General features: G+C 36.5%; 1 long non-coding RNA gene across 1 annotated transcript in view; it reads left to right on the forward strand.

Annotated features, from left to right (window-relative positions):
* The window catches only part of LOC105876136 (uncharacterized), a 40,707-nt gene extending 28,586 nt beyond the window's left edge, over nt 1-12,121 (forward strand). The window contains exons 2-3 of the long non-coding RNA XR_002223701.2: nt 9,710-9,858; nt 10,800-12,121. This is a non-coding gene — a long non-coding RNA (uncharacterized LOC105876136). The remainder of the gene's footprint in view (nt 1-9,709; nt 9,859-10,799) is intronic.
* The last annotated feature ends 5,339 nt before the right edge of the window (nt 12,122-17,460 follow it).

Genomic DNA, 17,460 nt, shown 5'->3' on the forward strand with positions numbered 1-17,460 from the left:
TTCTGGATACAAGCAAGTCCTTTGTTAGATGTATTTGCAGTAAATATTATCTCCCAAGTCTGTGGATTGTCTTTTTATTTTCTTACCAATGTCTTTCAAAGAGCGGCAGTTTTTTTTTTAGTTTGAATAAAGTTCAATTTATCAATTTTTCTCTTATGGTTTGTGTTTTTGTGTCCTATCTAGGAAACCTGTGCCTACTCCACAGTCATAAATACTTTTCATCTCTGTTTTATTCTAAGAGGCTTTTAGTTCAGGTTTTCTGTTTACGAGTATGATCCATTTGAGTCAATTTTATAAATGGTTTGAAGAAAGGGTCAGGGTTAATTTTTTTTTTACACCCCCAAATGTTATCCAGTTATTCTAGCCCATTTGTTGAAAAGACTATCATTTCTTTGTTAAATTACTTTGGATGCCTTGTTGAAAGTTAATTGACCATAGAGGTGTAGGTGTGTTTCTCTACTTGGCTCTTTTCCCCTTCCTCTCCCCCTCCCTTCCTTCTTTCTTAGTTTTTTTTTTTTTCTTTTTCTTTTTTTAATTAACAAAAGTTCATATTTTATTCATATTTATTCATATTCTTTAGGACCCAGTGGCTTTTTTCTGTCCCAGAATCTCATCCCGGATACCACATTACATTTAATCATCATGTTTCTTCATGTTCCTCTTGGCTATAACAGTTACCCAGAATTTCCATGGTTTTGATGATCTTGATGGTTTTGAGCAGTATTAGTCAGATATTTTGTAGAATATTTTTCAACTGGGGCTTCTTTGATGTTTTTCTCATGATCAGTCTGGGGTTGGAGTTTTGGGAGGAAGACGACACAGGTAATATACCATATTCATCACATCATATCAAGGGTACATATTGTCAATATGACTTATGACTCTTGATGTTGACCCTGATCACCTGGCTGAGATCATGTTTGTCAGATCTCTCCCATATAAAGTACTGTTTTCTCCTCTCTTTCCATTCTGTGCTCTTTAGAAGGTAGGTCACTATGCACAAATCTCACTTATGGGGTGGGGTGGGGTGGGGGTACAGGTAGGGGTGGGGGGCTGGGTAAGCTCCATTTCTTGAGAGCAGAGTATCTACATAAAATGATTTGGATTTCTTCTGCAGGAGAGATTGTCTGTTTCCCACTAGTTGTGTATTTGTTCAATCACTCATTTATGCCAATATGGATATTTATTTTATACTTTGGATTATGGTCCTTTTACTTTATTTTGCATTCAAATTGTTCTCTTTGGCCATTAGAAGCTCTCTCAGTCGGCTCCTGTGCCCCTTTGACACACCCTAATCATTGTGTGTGTTTCTGAGCACTTCCTTACTTTCTGGCACTACAAGGTGCTCCAGGCTCATCTTGTATATTTTCTGCCCAGTCCTAGAATTAACCATTCCTCCAAGGATATCTTTTTTTTAATTGGAAAATGGTATTAGAAACCAAGACCAATGCATTCTATTTCTATTTTTATGAGTCATAATACCAACATGAAGAATAAAAGAGAAGATACCACCATAGAATTCTATAAATACTAAAAGAGAATAAGTGAATGTTACTAATTGAGTGTCAATAAGCTTGACAACTTAGGTAAATTTGACAAGTTCTCTGAAAAATGCACATGCACCATTGAATTTGCTACCCCAAATTTTCCCATAAAAATAATTCTGGACCCTTATGATTTTGATAGTTAATTCTATCAAACATTTAAAGATAAATAATACTAATATTACACCAACTCTTTGAGAAAATGAAAGAGTGAACTCTTCCCAAAACATTTTGTGAAGTCAGCATAAGCCTAATACCAAACCTGGCAAAAAAATTAAAAGAAAAAAAATTATTATTATTTTTAATTTTTTTTGAGAATAATTATAAACTAACACCACTGCTTAACATAGGTACAAAATCCCCTCTCAAATATTGGCAAACGAAATCTGGAAATATAAACAAGGATAATATGTCATGACCAAGTAGATATTATCACAGAAATGCAAGGTTCATTCACATTCAAAAAAATCAATTTATTGAAAGGGAGAAAAAGTAATAACTTTTTTTCAAACCTTGCAAAGATCATGGCTGACACTCCTATAACAAAAGACAGATTAACAAGAGAAAAGCATAACAAATATATTTAACAAAATTTTATGTGACATGGGAGCCTTCAGAAATGATGACCCCAGGATGCAGAAAAAACTGTGTGTTTTCTTGTTAAGTCTGATGAAAGAAGTGTATAGCTGTGGCGAAACATAATTAGACAAAAAAGGTATACTCTAATGGTAAACTGGGAGGAACTTAGCAAGGTCTGTTTGTTCAGATTCTATTTGGCTTTCCTGTAGTATTTCTTTCCCCTCCTCCCACCCCCACACACTTGGAATGAGGATATGACCTGCTCTCAGGGGAGGTAGCTCAAAGAATTCCATTATGACCATGCTTCCCACAGAAATGGAGGAGAAAGTCAAAGTGACCTTTTTGCATCTGCAGCTTTTTCAGTTGCCCAAGGTACTGTGTTTTGAGGTATTGTGTTTTGAGTCATGTCAATATGTTTTCTTCCTTGAAGTAATTAGTAGTTCACTGTGAGTTTCGTATTCTCATGAATCATAATTTTACACTGCCTGTAGTTTAATACCTGAAAACAGTTGCTTCATATATTTTGTCCAGTTACAAGGTGTTGGCAAGTGGGAGGACTAGTCTGAAACCATGTACTCTATAATAGACAGAAATGAAACTCAGGAAGATGTATCCTTAAGATGGGAAATATTACCACATCTGTACATTGATGGAAACGATTCCATAGACAATGAATAGTGGATGATCCTTTAAGTGTTGATTTCTTGAACAACCAAGGGAGGCTTTCTGTTAATCCCTTTCTGGGCAATTTGCCATTCCAACTTTAGGCTCTTGAGAAATAAGGCCTTTTCTGTCCACTATCTAGCTTCCCCTCTACCTTCTGCTGCTGTGTTTTTATACTCCAGATTACCTAGTCCCTGTGGGATTTTGCTACTCTCTGGTTGTAAGTACATACCTTGTAGATCCTGTTAAAACTACATGAAAGGGAACAAATCATGAGCATTGAAAGCAACTATCTCCTGATTGAGATCAGAGTTCGTAACCCAAGGATTGAGCCTGTTATTCCTTTCTACTTGTGGTTTATTTTCTGGGCTTTAAATGTAATATAGCCATAGCACCATCCACATATTATCACTTTCACATGCTTTCTAGATATGTCTTCATGAGACACTTGGATTTAGGATCTTGCTTTTTTGCCTTAATAGATAATATTCTCTTGCCCTCTGGTAGCTCTAACTTGCTTGGAGCTTTAGAATCTGCCAGAACTGATTACTTAGTTAGACGTCTAGTTAGTTCCCTTTCTAGTTAATCCTAGAAATATACATCATACCCTTGGCTATTTCTGGTTAGTTTACTCTAAAATCAAAATGATTCTGTATATCTTAGTTCCAGACTCCCGGTTATGCCTTCATAGTACACATTTTTACATTAATGCTAATCTTTATTTGATCTTGTGGCCTGGAAGTATCATCACTTCCCAGGCAACCATCTCTGCATTTCAATTACAGAAGTGAAGCATAGCATTCCCCACAAAGCAACAGGATTCCCTCTTATTCCCCTGCATCTATGCTAGAGTGGAATACTGCCTCTGCTGCTGAACACAGAAAAGGCAAGTCTTTTATAATTTTTTTTTTTAATTCCACCTCACCAGGCAAGCAAATTTTACACTGTAGTATGGATCATCACCACCACCCTCATTTTGTCTTCAGTGCTGCATAAAGAAGGGTTTATAGATACCTGAACGCATATATCAGAGATCAGCAATGTAAGAACAAGACAAAGGAGCTCAGTGTGTAGAGAGACGAAGAAACCCAATCACTCTTTCTTAATAGTCACTTGAGAAGAAGCACAAGGGACATGAATGATGGAGGCATTAAAAAGGCAAGATTATCTGACCCAATGTACAACTAAAAGAACTGGGAGAACAAAAAATGAGAAGAGTGTGAAGCTATGTATGTATAATATATATAAATCACATATCAAGTATGTCATAAATTATTTATGCACAATTATATGTGCAAAAAATAATTACATATATACTTAATCTTACCTGCTTAAATTGGTTTCTTTACATGAGGAAAACTTTTTCTAAGCAACAATTAGATGTCAAGGAACACAGTTTTGGAATGTATATGATCATTAATATTTATTTATCATAATCTGTTAGATTATGTGATGACAGCAAAAAAGAAAATCTGATTGTATCCAAGAGAGATTTTATTTTCTTTTCCTCCATCCAAACACATTAGGCTATGCTTTCCGTAAAAAAACTCATACTGAGTTGCAAGCCAAAGTAGAACAATTACTAGAATGAGTTAGAGGAAAAAAACATGCATTACATATATTTAGGTTCTGTGGGTAAGCAGGGAAACAGTATGAGATTTTAAAGAAAGAAAACCTAGACTGAGTTCTTGAGTGATTACTTATAAATTATATGTCTTGGGGCAAAGTACTCAAGTGTTCTCCCAAACTTATTTTTCATCTGTAGAATAAAAGCAATAATAATAACATTCAGGGAGCACATACTCTAGGTCCCAGGCTAAGTCCTTTATGTGTATTACCTCATTTGGTCTTCACTCTATCCCTTTGAGATAGGCACTGTTATATGCCCAGTTTACAGAGGAGGAAACTAAGACTTGAGAAGTTAAGTAACTTTTTAAGGTCACATAGCTAGTAAGCGATGAAGAAGGAATTCAAAATTTGGCTCTAGAACCCAGGGTCTTAACTATTACATTCCACTCTACTACTGCTGTGGTTTGGATATGGTTTGTCTCTGCCAAAACTCATGTTGAAATTTAATTGCCAATGTAAGGATATTGGGAGGTGGAACCTTTAAGATCTGGGACCTAATGAGAGGTATTTTGGTCATGGAGGCTCTGCCCTTGCAAGCAGCTTGGTGTTGTGTATTGCCTCTTCATACATATCCACTTCCCCATTGACCTCCTGCCATGTTATGAGGAAGCACAATAGCCATTATCAGAAGATGAGTAGATGCCAGCACTATGCCCCTGGAACTTACCAGACTGTAGAAGCATGAACTAAATACACCTCTTTTCTTTACATAAATTACCCAGCCTCAGGTATCTGTTATAGCAACAAAAATGGACTAAGATAACTACCTTATTATAATAACTCTGTGATAACCAAAATAGATAGTGTCTGTTAAAATGCTTAAAGCCTTTATACATGTTATTTATTTTTTTACCTCATTAGAGGGGGTATCATTAATAAGTAGAAAGACAGTAAGATACAAAGAAATTGTTACTTAGCAGTCCTTGGATTCTACTCCTGTTATCTATAAATTAGCCGAGTGACTATAGTAAGTCACTTATCATTTGGGGCCTCAGTTTTCTTTTTTTAATTTTTTAAAGTTAAAAATTTTTTTTGGAAGCAAGGTCTTGTTCTGTTGCCCAGGCAAGAGTGCACTGGTGTCATTGTAGCTCACTGCAAACTTAAAATCCTGGGCTCAAGTGATCCTCCTGCCTCAGCCTCTTGTGTAGGTGGGGTTACGTGTGTACTACCACACCCAGCTAAAATTTTTTTTGTTTATTATGGGTACATAATAGTTGTATATCTTTATAGGGTCATGTGTTGTTTTGATACAGGCATACAATGTGAATTAATCAAATCAGGGTTTTGGGGATATACATCACTGCAGGCATTTATCATTTCTTTGTGTTAGGAACATTTCACTTCCACTCTTAGTTATCTTAAAGTATACTACAACTTGTTGATTATAGTAATTTTGTATTGTTCATTTTATGTAACTAACTATATTTTTGGGTATTAACTGTCCCCACTTTATCCCTCCCTCCCCAATACCCTCCTCAGCTCTGGTAACCATCATTCTACTCTCTGTCTCCATGAGAACAATTGATTTTAATATTTAGCTCCCACATATGAGTGAGAACATGTGAGATTTGTCTTTCTGTGCTTGGCTTACTTAATTTAATGTAATGTTCTCCAGTTCCACCTATGTTGTTGCAAATGGAAGGATTTCAATCCTTTTGTGGCTATATAATATTCCACAGTGTGTATGTATAACATTTTCTTTATCCATTCATCCACTGGTGGACGAGAGTTGATTTCAAATCTTGGCTATTGTGAATAATGCTGCAATAAACATGGGAGTGCAGATATGTTTTTGATATACTGAATTCCTATCCTTTGGATATATACCCAGCAGTGGAATTGCTGGGTCCTATGGAAGTTCTATTTTTAGTTTTTTGAGGAGCCTCCATACTATTCTCCGTAGTGGTTGCACTAATTTACATTCCCACCAATAGTGTGTGAAGGTTTCCCTTTCTCTAAATCCTTGCCAACATTCATTATTGCCTGTCTTTTTGATAAAAGTGATTTTAACTAGGGTGAAATGATATTTTATTGTAGTTTTGATTTGCATTTCTCTGATGACTAATGATGTTGAGCATTTTTTTCACATTCTGTTGGCCATTTGTGTGTCTTCTTTTGAGAAACGTCTATTCAAATGCTTTTCACATTTTTAAATTGGATTATTTGGCTTTTTTCTATTGAGTGGTTGGAGCTCCTTATATATTCTAGTTATTAATCCCTTGTCAGATGGGTAGTTTGCATATATTTTCTCTCCTTATGTGGGTTGTCTCTTCACTTTGTTGATTGTTTCCTTTGCTGTGCAGAAGCTTTTTTAACTTGATGCGATCCTATTTGTTCAATTTTGCTGTGGTTGTCTGTGTTTTGAGGGTGTTACTCAAGAAGTCCTTGACCAACCAATGTCCCAAAGCATTTCCCAATGTTTTCTTTTAGTAGTTTCATGGTTTCAGGTCTTAGATTTAAATCTTTAATCCATTTTGATTTGATTTTTGTATATGGAGAGATATTCTTCTGCATATGGATGTCTAGTTTTCCCAGCACCATTCATTGCAGAGACTGTCCCTTCCCCACTGTATGTTCTTCAGTTTTCTTAATCTATAAAAATGATAATGTATCATTTTTTTTTTTTTTTTGAGACAGAGTCTCGCTTGTTGCCCAGGCTAGAGTGAGTGCCGTGGCGTCAGCCTAGCTCACAGCAACCTCAAACTCCTGGGCTCAAGCAATCCTGCTGCCTCAGCCTCCCGAGTAGCTGGGACTACAGGCATGCACCACCATGCCCAGCTAATTATATATATATATATATTAGTTGGCCAATTAATTTCTTTCTATTTATAGTAGAGACGGGGTCTTGCTCTTGCTCAGGCTGGTTTCGAACTCCTGACCTCGAGCAATCCACCCGCCTCGGCCTCCCAGAGTGCTAGGATTACAGGCTTGAGCCGCCGCGCCCGGCCAGATAATGTATCATTTAGAACCTTCTAGCTGGGCAATTATGTCATCCTGTCATTTTATGATCTTATAGATCTAGCTCTCTCTCATATGATGACTCTACATTTTCTCTTAACAAGACATTGTTGCATTTTCCTCCTTTGCTCCTGCCTTGCTGAATGCCTTGAGTTAACATACCCATTATGTGAACAAGATTATCAAAAAGTATAACATAATTAGAAAAATCTATGACAAATAGAAAGAGTAATCTTTTTTCTTTTGAAAGTTTCATTTATTTTTTCTTTTGGTTTGTTTTGTAGATAAAGCATGTACATTGCCCAGAAGGCAAAACACTATCACAAATCAAACATTGAGAAGTCTTGCTTCCTGTCCCCATTCTTTTTTATTTATCCTTCCAGTATTTATCTATGCAAGTTCAAGCAAAAGAAATATAACTATCTTCTTTCATCCCCTTTCTTACATAAAACATATTATATTCACTCTTAGACATTTTGGTTTTTTCACTTAATAATACATTTTGGAAATCACCATATATGAGTACACAAAAGAGCTATCTTTCCTGTTTTGTTCAGCTTCATATTGTTCAATTATAGAGTAGAACCATGGTTTATTGAACTAATTTCCTAATGAGTACACTTGTGGTATTTTTCAATATGTTGCTGTTATATGTTGTTATATGTTGCTATTATATGCTATTAATATGTTGCTGTTACAGAAAATGCTGTAAATTAATAACAGATATCATTTCATATGTATATAATATGATATGTATATAATATATATGTATATAATATGGATCTATGTAGGATAAATTCCCCAAAGTGGGATTCCTAGGTTAAAGGGTACATGAATTTGTGTTTTAAAAAAATATTGTCACATTGCCCTCACTAAAAGTCAGACTATTTATACACAAACTAGTGATGTATTAGAGTGCCTGCTTCCCAACAGCTTCACCAACACAATGTGTTGTCAAATGTTGGATTTTTAAATACTCTGATAGGGAAAATGGTATACAGAGTGATTTTAATTTGCATAAAGAGGCTTTTAAAAAAGAGTTGGAAAGTTACATGCCCATGAAAATTTAAGGTAAAATTTGATAGAAATGGATTCTTTAAAGCATCCCCCAAATCTGAAGCTTTGCGGTTAGCCAATATATAGAAACTCTTGTAAATAACAGTTGGCATTGAAACAAAACAAAATATTTTTCTGTAATCCAAAGCTTTTTGTCAGCCAAGGTCAAGGAAACTTGGCAATTGCTCACTACTCAGTCTTAAACCAGAGAGATCAAATACTGCATTCCTGAGGACTGGCCTTGAGCTATCCCACAGCATTGTCAACTGAATTTTGTTTATTGTTGGGCTCCCATCCGGCCTGCATATTAATAACTCCAAATTAATAACTGCATGTTAATAAACTCCAAAAGCAAAATAACACATATCTAATGTCTTGAGCAGAGATATCCTACAGCAAAATGGCAGAAACAAGATGAGATTCAGAATTGTAGGAAATTTTTTTCTACATTGAATCAATTAAACTCACTCTTTTCCCCTACCCAATCCCCACCCCCAACATATACATCATTCCCCAGCAGAAGCATTTCTTTCAAATTCAGAGAAATAGAAATGTATAGATTCCATTCAATTTTCCTCTTAATTCTAAAAGTGAATAAATCCATTTTTTTTTGTAGAATGCTATATAAAATATGTACTGTGAATATATGTTATAAAAACTACTATACCAAATACCATCTGATATTTATTTTGGTAAGACCCCAAACCTCATTTAATTTAAATATACACTGTGCTTCAGTTTGTTCATCAGTAAAATGGTAATGATGCTGATACCCATCTCATAGGGTTTTTTGGTGGAGATTAAAGTCAAAACATGTAAAGCACCTAGAAGAGTGCTTGGCATAGAGTAAACAATACATGTTCACTATTATCATATTTATTCTTTTGTTAGTAAGAAATTTCCTGTGACCATAGAATCTTTGGACATGGTGCCCATGGTGCACCATGTAAGCATAATATACATCATTTCTATATGTTGAGGAAAGTCTTGAAACCTTAATAATTAATGTGCAGTGGTCAAAAGCAGCTCAGAAAGTAAGAGGATGGAAAGAAATCTCCAATGGTAAATGTTAATGCTGAACTTGTGTGTGATATTTAAACCAAAGTGCTGGAGGCAAAATAATGGATGTCCATGCTGTAATTCTTGGAACTTGTGAATATGCTACTTTACATAGCAAAAGCGATTTTGCAGATATGACTGGGAGTAGGGATCCTAGGATGGGAAATTGTCTTGGCTTATCGGGATGGGCCCAAACTAATCACATGAATTGTTAAAAGCAGAGAAGCTTTCCTGCTGTGATCAGAGAGATGTGATAATGGAAGAAAGGTTGGAGAATGCGAGTGAGGACTTGACCAGTCATTGCTGGCTTTGAAGACAGAGGAAGCCAGCCAAGGAATACAAGGAGCCTTTAGAAGCCAGAAAAAGCAAGGTAAATTCTCTCCTAGAGACTCCAGAAAGGAATACAGCCCTGCTGACACCTAAATTTTAGCCCAGTGAGACAAGTTTCAGAATTCTGACCCATAGAATTTTAAAATAATAAAATTTGTTATAGCAGGAATAGAGAATGACTGCACTGAGGTAGGAATCATTTGCAAGGATAGAAAACTCTAAGTCCATTTATTACATGTTTTGTCCCCCAAAATCAAAATGAAACATGTCAGAGAAGAATAAATAGCCCCATATACTATGTATTCTACTGGCTTGAACCATGGATGAATTAGATACTCAATATGCCAGTTTGCTGTTCTATAAGCATTTGAAATGGCTTAGTCCAGTCCTGAGGCTGAAGAAAACTTGTGAGCTATTGGCAGGAAAATCAAACCATTCCTGTCACTCAATGACCTGGGACTTTCACACATAGATGGACAACTGTATTGGGTTATTTTCTCATCCCTGCTGAAACTGGATAAACTCTTTTGGCAAGAAATCATTTGGCTCCAATTTCCAAAATTAAAAATATAGCCTATACTATTTTTCTAAAATTGTAGAGTTAAAGAAATTTCAGACCATTTTCTCTGACTTAAAACTTAATGAAAATGAATTAACATTGTGCAGTTCACCTTTCTCAATTAATAGCCATAGTGTAAATAAAGAGCTACTAATGCACTGAGCTGCAGTGCAATATGGTACTGAAAAAACAGAATATGCCAACACTGAAATATCAGAATGCTATGCATATCTCAGGGTAGTTAACTTACATATAAATCTATTTGGGAAGTTTCTATTTATTTTCTGAAGTACTTATGTTTTAGAACAGCAATAGGTAAATAACTCTTGCTCTAATTTATTTCAGCTGTATTGTAGTCTCCATGATATCAATTTTTTGAGACCTAGGCTTTATTTATTACCCAGTATATTTTCAATTTTTAGGTGTTTCCTCTGTGTTTATGGAGAAATTGGATTATTTAATTGGTAAGTAAAGATTACTACATGTGTCAAGTTTTCTATATGTTTGATCTATAAATTACTGAGAGAGGTATATTAAAAATCTGATTTGCGCATTTTCCATGTTACTGTGGCATGTTTATATATATATACACACACACACACACACAGAGACATACACACACATATATACTCACATATGTAGATTGGATAATTGCAAGTTTAGAGTTGCTAGGTATTCCAGGTTAGTTTAAATGTTTAGCATTACATAGTGACTGTATTTATCCTTTATAGTGTATTTTCTCCCAGAAAGTCCATTTAGTTAGGCAGCAATATAGAAAACTAGCTTTCCTTTGATCATATTTACCTGGTATTTTTTTTTCTATCCTTTTATCTTCAACCTTTCTGTGTCTCCAAAGTTTTGACGTGTCTCTTCTAAATGTGGTAGAGTTAGAATTTTTTTCATCCTAAATGAAAGCATGCTTTTTCATTGGTGTATTTAACCCATTTACTTTTTATATATTTGGACTTATTTTCAAGATCTCATTTTATGCTTTAAAAATATGTCCATTTCTAATGCTTTTCTTCCCCTCATTTTCTTCTTTCTTTTGGAGTTTAAATGATGTATTTGTCAGGATAGAAGCTAAACTGCTTTAACAAAGAGACTTTAAAATAGGTACCTCAACTAGGACAAAAGTTTACACTCTCCCATGGAACATTTCAGAAGTAGGCTGGGAGTGAGGCACTGTGTTCTGTGGTGGTAGGTGACTCTGCTACATGAAGCCATACAAGGGCCCCGGCTAGGAGGCCCCAGCTCTGCCATCTTTAATGTTTAGCTCCTATTTTTGGATTATCATGCGGTCACTTCAGTTGTTGCCATTTTCTAGCCAGTGGGATAGAAAAATAGGAAAACAAACAGCTCCCTTACAAAAAATTACCCGATTGCACACATCACTTCCATTTGCATCCCATTAGCAAAAACTTGATTATACAACACATGTAGCTACAAGAGAAACTGGGAAATATGGTCTCTGGCTAGTAAACCATGTGCTTGGTTAAAATTCAGGATATTCCATTACTAAAAGGAAAAAAAAGAGAAAGGATCTTGCAAATAACACTCTGGTTCTTATTACTTTTTTCCTGTTCTACATGATACAGTATATTCATCCAGTAATATAAAAATAGCTTTATCTTGCTTTTTAAAAATCCTCTAATGAGATCACAGTTGTTGTCTTTTTTTTTTAATTTTTTTTTTATTTTGGCATATTATGGGGGTACAGATTTTAAGGTTTCAATAAATGCCCATTTCCCCCCTCCCCCCAAAAGTCTGAGTCTCCATCATGACCATCCCCCAGATGGTGCACATCTCACTCATTATGTATATATATACCCGCCCCCTCCCCCCTCCCACCTGCCCAATACCCTATTACTGTAGCACCTATGTGTCCACTTAGGTGCTACTCAGTTAATACCAGTTTGCTGGAGAATATATCTGGTGCTTGTTTTTCCATTCTTGGGACACTTCACTTAGTAGTATGGGTTCCAGCTCTAACCAGGAAAATATAAGATATGCTATATCACCATTGTTTGTTAGAGCTGAATAGTACTCCATGGTATACATATACCACATTTTATTAATCCATTCTTGGATTGATGGGCACTTGGGCTGTTTCCACAGCCTTGCAATTATGAATTGTGCTGCTATAAACATTCGAGTGCAGGTGTCTTTTTTGTAGAGTGTCACTGGATCATTTGGGTAGATGCCCAGCAATGGGATTGCTGGATCAAATGGTAGATTCACTTGTATCGCTTTAAGGTATCTCCATATTGCTTTCCACAGAGGTTGAACTAGTTTGCAGTCCCACCAGCAGTGTAGGAGTGTTCCTCTCTCTCCGCAACCACACCAGCATTTATTGTTTGGAGATTTTTTGATAAAGGCCATTCTCACTGGGGTTAAGTGATATCTCATTGTGGTTTTGATTTGCATTTCCCTGATGATTAGAGATGTTGAGCATTTCTTCATATGTTTGTTGGCCATTCTTCTGTCTTCTTTAGAAAAATTTCTGTTCAAGTCCTTTGCCCACTTTTTAATGGGGTTGGCTAAGCTAACGAAAAGCAGAAAAGAGAAATCTCTAATAAGCTCCATCAGGAATAAAAAAAGGAGATATCACAACTGATCCCAAAGAGATACAAGATACAATTTATGAATACTACAAAAATCTTTATGCACACAAACTGGAAAATGTGGAGGAAATAGACAAATTTCTAGAAACACACAGCCTCCCTAGGCTCAACCAGGAAGAAATAGATTCCCTGAACAGACCAATCTCAACAGCTGAAATAGAAACAGCAATTAAAAATCTCCCTAAAAAGAAAAGTCCCGGTCCAGATGGCTTCACACCTGAATTTTACCATACTTACAAAGAAGAACTAGTACCTATCTTGCAGAAACTATTCCACAACATCGAGAAGAACGGAAACCTCCCTGACACCTTTTATGAAGCGAATATTACTCTGATACCAATACCAGGAAAGGATGCAACAAAAAAAGAAAACTACAGACCAATATCCCTAATGAATATAGATGCAAAAATTTTCAACAAAATCTTAGCTAACCGAATCCAGACACTTATTAAAAAAATAATCCACCACGACCAAGTGGGCTTCATCCCAGGGATGCAGGGATGGTTCAATATACGTAAATCTATAAATGCAATTCACCACATAAACAGAAGCAAAAACAAAGACCACATGATTCTTTCAATAGATGCAGAAAAAGCTTTTGACAAAATTCAACACCCTTTCATGATACGAACACTTAAGAAAATAGGCATAGAAGGGACATACCTAAAAATGATACAAGCCATATATGACAGACCCATAGCCAACATCATACTGAATGGGGAAAGACTGAAATCATTCCCACTTAGTACTGGAACCAGACAAGGCTGCCCACTATCTCCACTTCTGTTCAACATAGTGCTGGAAGTCTTGGCTACAGCAATCAGACAGGAAAATGGAATCAAAGGTATCCAAATAGGGGCAGAAGAAATCAAACTTTCACTGTTTGCTGATGATATGATATTGTATCTAGAAAACCCCAAGGATTCAACCAAGAAACTCCTGGAACTGATCAATGAATTTAGTAAAGTCTCAGGATACAAAATCAATACACAGAAATCAGAGGCATTCATATACGCCAACAACAATCTAATTGAGAACCAAATCAAAGACTCAATTCCCTTCACAATAGCAACAAAGAAATTAAAGTACCTAGGAATATATTTAACCAAAGAGGTAAAAGACCTCTACAGGGAGAACTATGTTGTCTTTTTTTTACAATCAATTGTTGCTTGGATTTACCCATGTGGTTGCTATTTTTTTGCTTATTGTTTCTTCTTGTTTCTCAGACCTTCCTTTGTTCTGAGACACATTTTTAGGTGTTCCCTCTGTGTTTATTGAGAAACTGGATTATTTAATTGGTAAGTAAAGATTACTACCTGTGTCAAGTTTTCTATGTTTATTAAATGTTTGATCTATTAATTACTGAGAGAGAGGTATGTTAAAAATCTAATATGATTGTATTAGACAGTCTCGCTCTGTTGCCCAGGCTAGAGTGCAGTGATGTCATCATAGCTCACTGCAACCTCAAACTCTGGGTCTCAAGCAATCCTCCTGCCTCAGCCTTCTGAGTAGCTGGAACTACAGGTGTGCACCACCACATCCGGCTACTTTTTCTTCCTTCCTTCCTTCCTTCCTTCCTTCCTTCCTTCCTTCCTTCCTTCCTTCCTTCCTTCCTTCCTTCCTTCCTTCCTCTCTCTCTCTCTCTCTCTCTCTCTCTCTCTCTCTCTCTTTCTTTCTTTCTTTCTTTCTTTCTTTCTTTCTTTCTTCTTTCTTCCTCTCTTTCTTTCTCTCTTTCTTTCTCTCTTTCTTTTTTGTAGAGATGGGGTCTCACTCTTGCTCAGGTTGGTCTCGAACTCTTGACCTCAAGCGATCCTCTTGTCTTAGCTTCTCAGAGTACTGGGATTACAGGCGTGAGCCACCCTGCCCACTCTCTTTTCCCCTTCACTTGGGCTCAGTTTCACTGTTCTTGAAGAATATTGTATTAGCTATTTATTGCTGCCTAACAGATTACTCTAAAACTTGATGTAGTGAAACATTTGTTATCTCACAGTTTATGGAGGTTAGAACCTGGCATGGCTTCTCTGGATGCATTACTTCAGGGTCTTTCTCATAGGCCACAATCAAGGTGTCACCTGAGGATGTGGTCATCTCGAGGTCAGTTGAGGAAGGATCTCCTTCCTAGTTACTCAGATGTTTGTTGACGGGATTCAGTTCTTCACGGATCATTGAACTGAGACCTCAGTTCCTTGCTGGCTGTTGGCCAGAGGCAACTCTCAGTTTTTCTCCACCTGAGCTTGCTTCAACAGAGCATGAAAGCCAAAGGGCAAACGAGAGAGACAGGGAGAAAGAAAGCGCAGTCTTTTATAACCTCATCACAGAAGTGATAGCCCATCGCTTTTGCTGTCTCCTATTTGTTAGAAGCAAATCACTAAGTGATTTGGCCACAGTCAAGGGGAGGGGATTACACACTTAGGCAGGAACACCAGCAGGGGTAGATAATTGGGAGCCACATCCGAAGCTGCCTGCCATAAACATCCTCTTTGTAAGTTCTTGCAGTGAGAGTATGATGGCAATAAGCTCTGTCAATTTTCATTGGTTTAAAACTATAGCCATGCACTGCACAATGGCATTTTGGTCAACAACGGATCATATATATGATGGTGGCCCTGTAAGATTCTAATGACGCTGAAAAATTTCTATTGCCCAGTGATGTAGCAGTTGTGATGTCACAGTGCAGTGTATTACTCATGTGTTTGCGGTGATGCTGGTGTAAACAAACCTACTGCACTGACTTTTCATCATTATTTTAGAGTGTACTCTTACTTATGAAAAAAAAGTTAACTATGAAACAGCATCAGATAGGTCCTTCGGGAGGTATGCCAGAAGACGGCGTTGTTATCATGGGAGATGACAGCTCCACGCATATTATTGTATCTGAAGATCTTCCAGAGGAACAAGATAATGGAGGTGGAAGGCTGTGATATTGATGACCCTGACCCTGTGTAGGTCTAGGCTAATGTGTGTGTTTTTTTTCTTCATTTTTAACAAGAAAATCTAAAAAGTAAAAAGTAATTTTTTAAGACAGAAAAAAGCTTATAGAATAAGAACATAAAGAAAATATTTTGTATAGCTCTATAATGTGCTTGTGTTTTAAGCAAAGTGCTATTACAAAAGCATCAAAAATTTTAAAAATGAAAAAGTTTATAAAGTAAAAATGTTACAGGCAGGGTGTGGTGGCCCACACCTGTAATTCTAGCACTTTGGGAGGCCAAGGTGAGAGGATCGCTTGAGCCCAGGAGCTTGAGGCCAGCCTGGGCAACATAAAGACCTCACCTCTACAAAAATTAAAAAAAGTTAGCTGGGCATGGTGCCAAATACCTGTAGTCCCAGATACTCAGGAGGCTGAGGCAGTAGGATCACCTGAGCCCAAGAGTTCCAGGCTGCAGTGAGCTATGCTCATGCCATTGCACTCCAGCCTGGGCAGCAGAGCAGGACTCTGTCTCTTAAAAAAAATATTATATATATATGTGTGTGTGTGTTTGTTTGTGTGTATGTGTATGTCTGTGTGTGTGTTATAGTAAGCTAAGGTTAATTTATTATTATTGAAGAAAAATATTTTTTATAAACTTAGTGTAGCCTAAGTGTACAGTGTTTATAAAGTCTACAGTAGTGTACAGTAACATCGTAAGCCTTTACATTCACTCACCACTCACTCACTGACTCACCTAGAGTAACTTCCAGTCCTATACGCTCCACTCACGGTAAGTGCTCTAGACCTGCAGTCTCTAACCCCTGGGCTGCAGCTGGGTACCAGGCAATGCATCACCTTCTAAGCTCTGCACCCCACCCCATGATACCCCACTGTCCCATCTTCAGTCCATGAAAAATTGTCTTCCATGAAACTGGTCCCTGATGCCAAAATGGTTGGGGACCACCACACAAACATACAAATTTTAAAATCTTTTTAAACATTTTCTTACTGTATCTTACTGTATTTTTTCTATCTTTAGATATACAAATACCATTATAAGTAACAACTTACAATGTTACATGTAAGTTACAGTGTTAATGTAAGTTACAACTGCCTATAGTATTCGCTACAGTAACATGCTGTACAGGTTTGTAGCCTAGGAGCAATAGGCCTTCATTCTAGGAGAATGTCCTTCATTCTACTATATTTGGATTTACTTTTTTGTTCTTTTTCCAACTTCTTGAGCTAGGTATTTAGCCCATCAAAGCAGGGAGGTGGCAGGGTGGTGTCACGGGGTGAGGTGCAGAGACAAATTATAAAGACAAATGGAGAAATTAATACAATTGGAAGACGAAGATAAGAGTGTAAAACATCAATGTCCAAAATTGTTATTTAAATAGACTAATAACATAATTTAATAAAATAAAAGAAACTTGGCAAGATTATTCTAGGGAAAAAGAAGACTCTGAAAACAATACAAGAAATGTAAAAAGCATTATAACTATAGATATCCCAGAGATTTTTTTAAAAAGTAACTAAATACTAGGAAAA

This window comes from Microcebus murinus, chromosome 4 (assembly GCF_040939455.1).
Source record: "Microcebus murinus isolate Inina chromosome 4, M.murinus_Inina_mat1.0, whole genome shotgun sequence".
In the NCBI taxonomy this organism is placed as follows: domain Eukaryota; kingdom Metazoa; phylum Chordata; class Mammalia; order Primates; family Cheirogaleidae; genus Microcebus; species Microcebus murinus.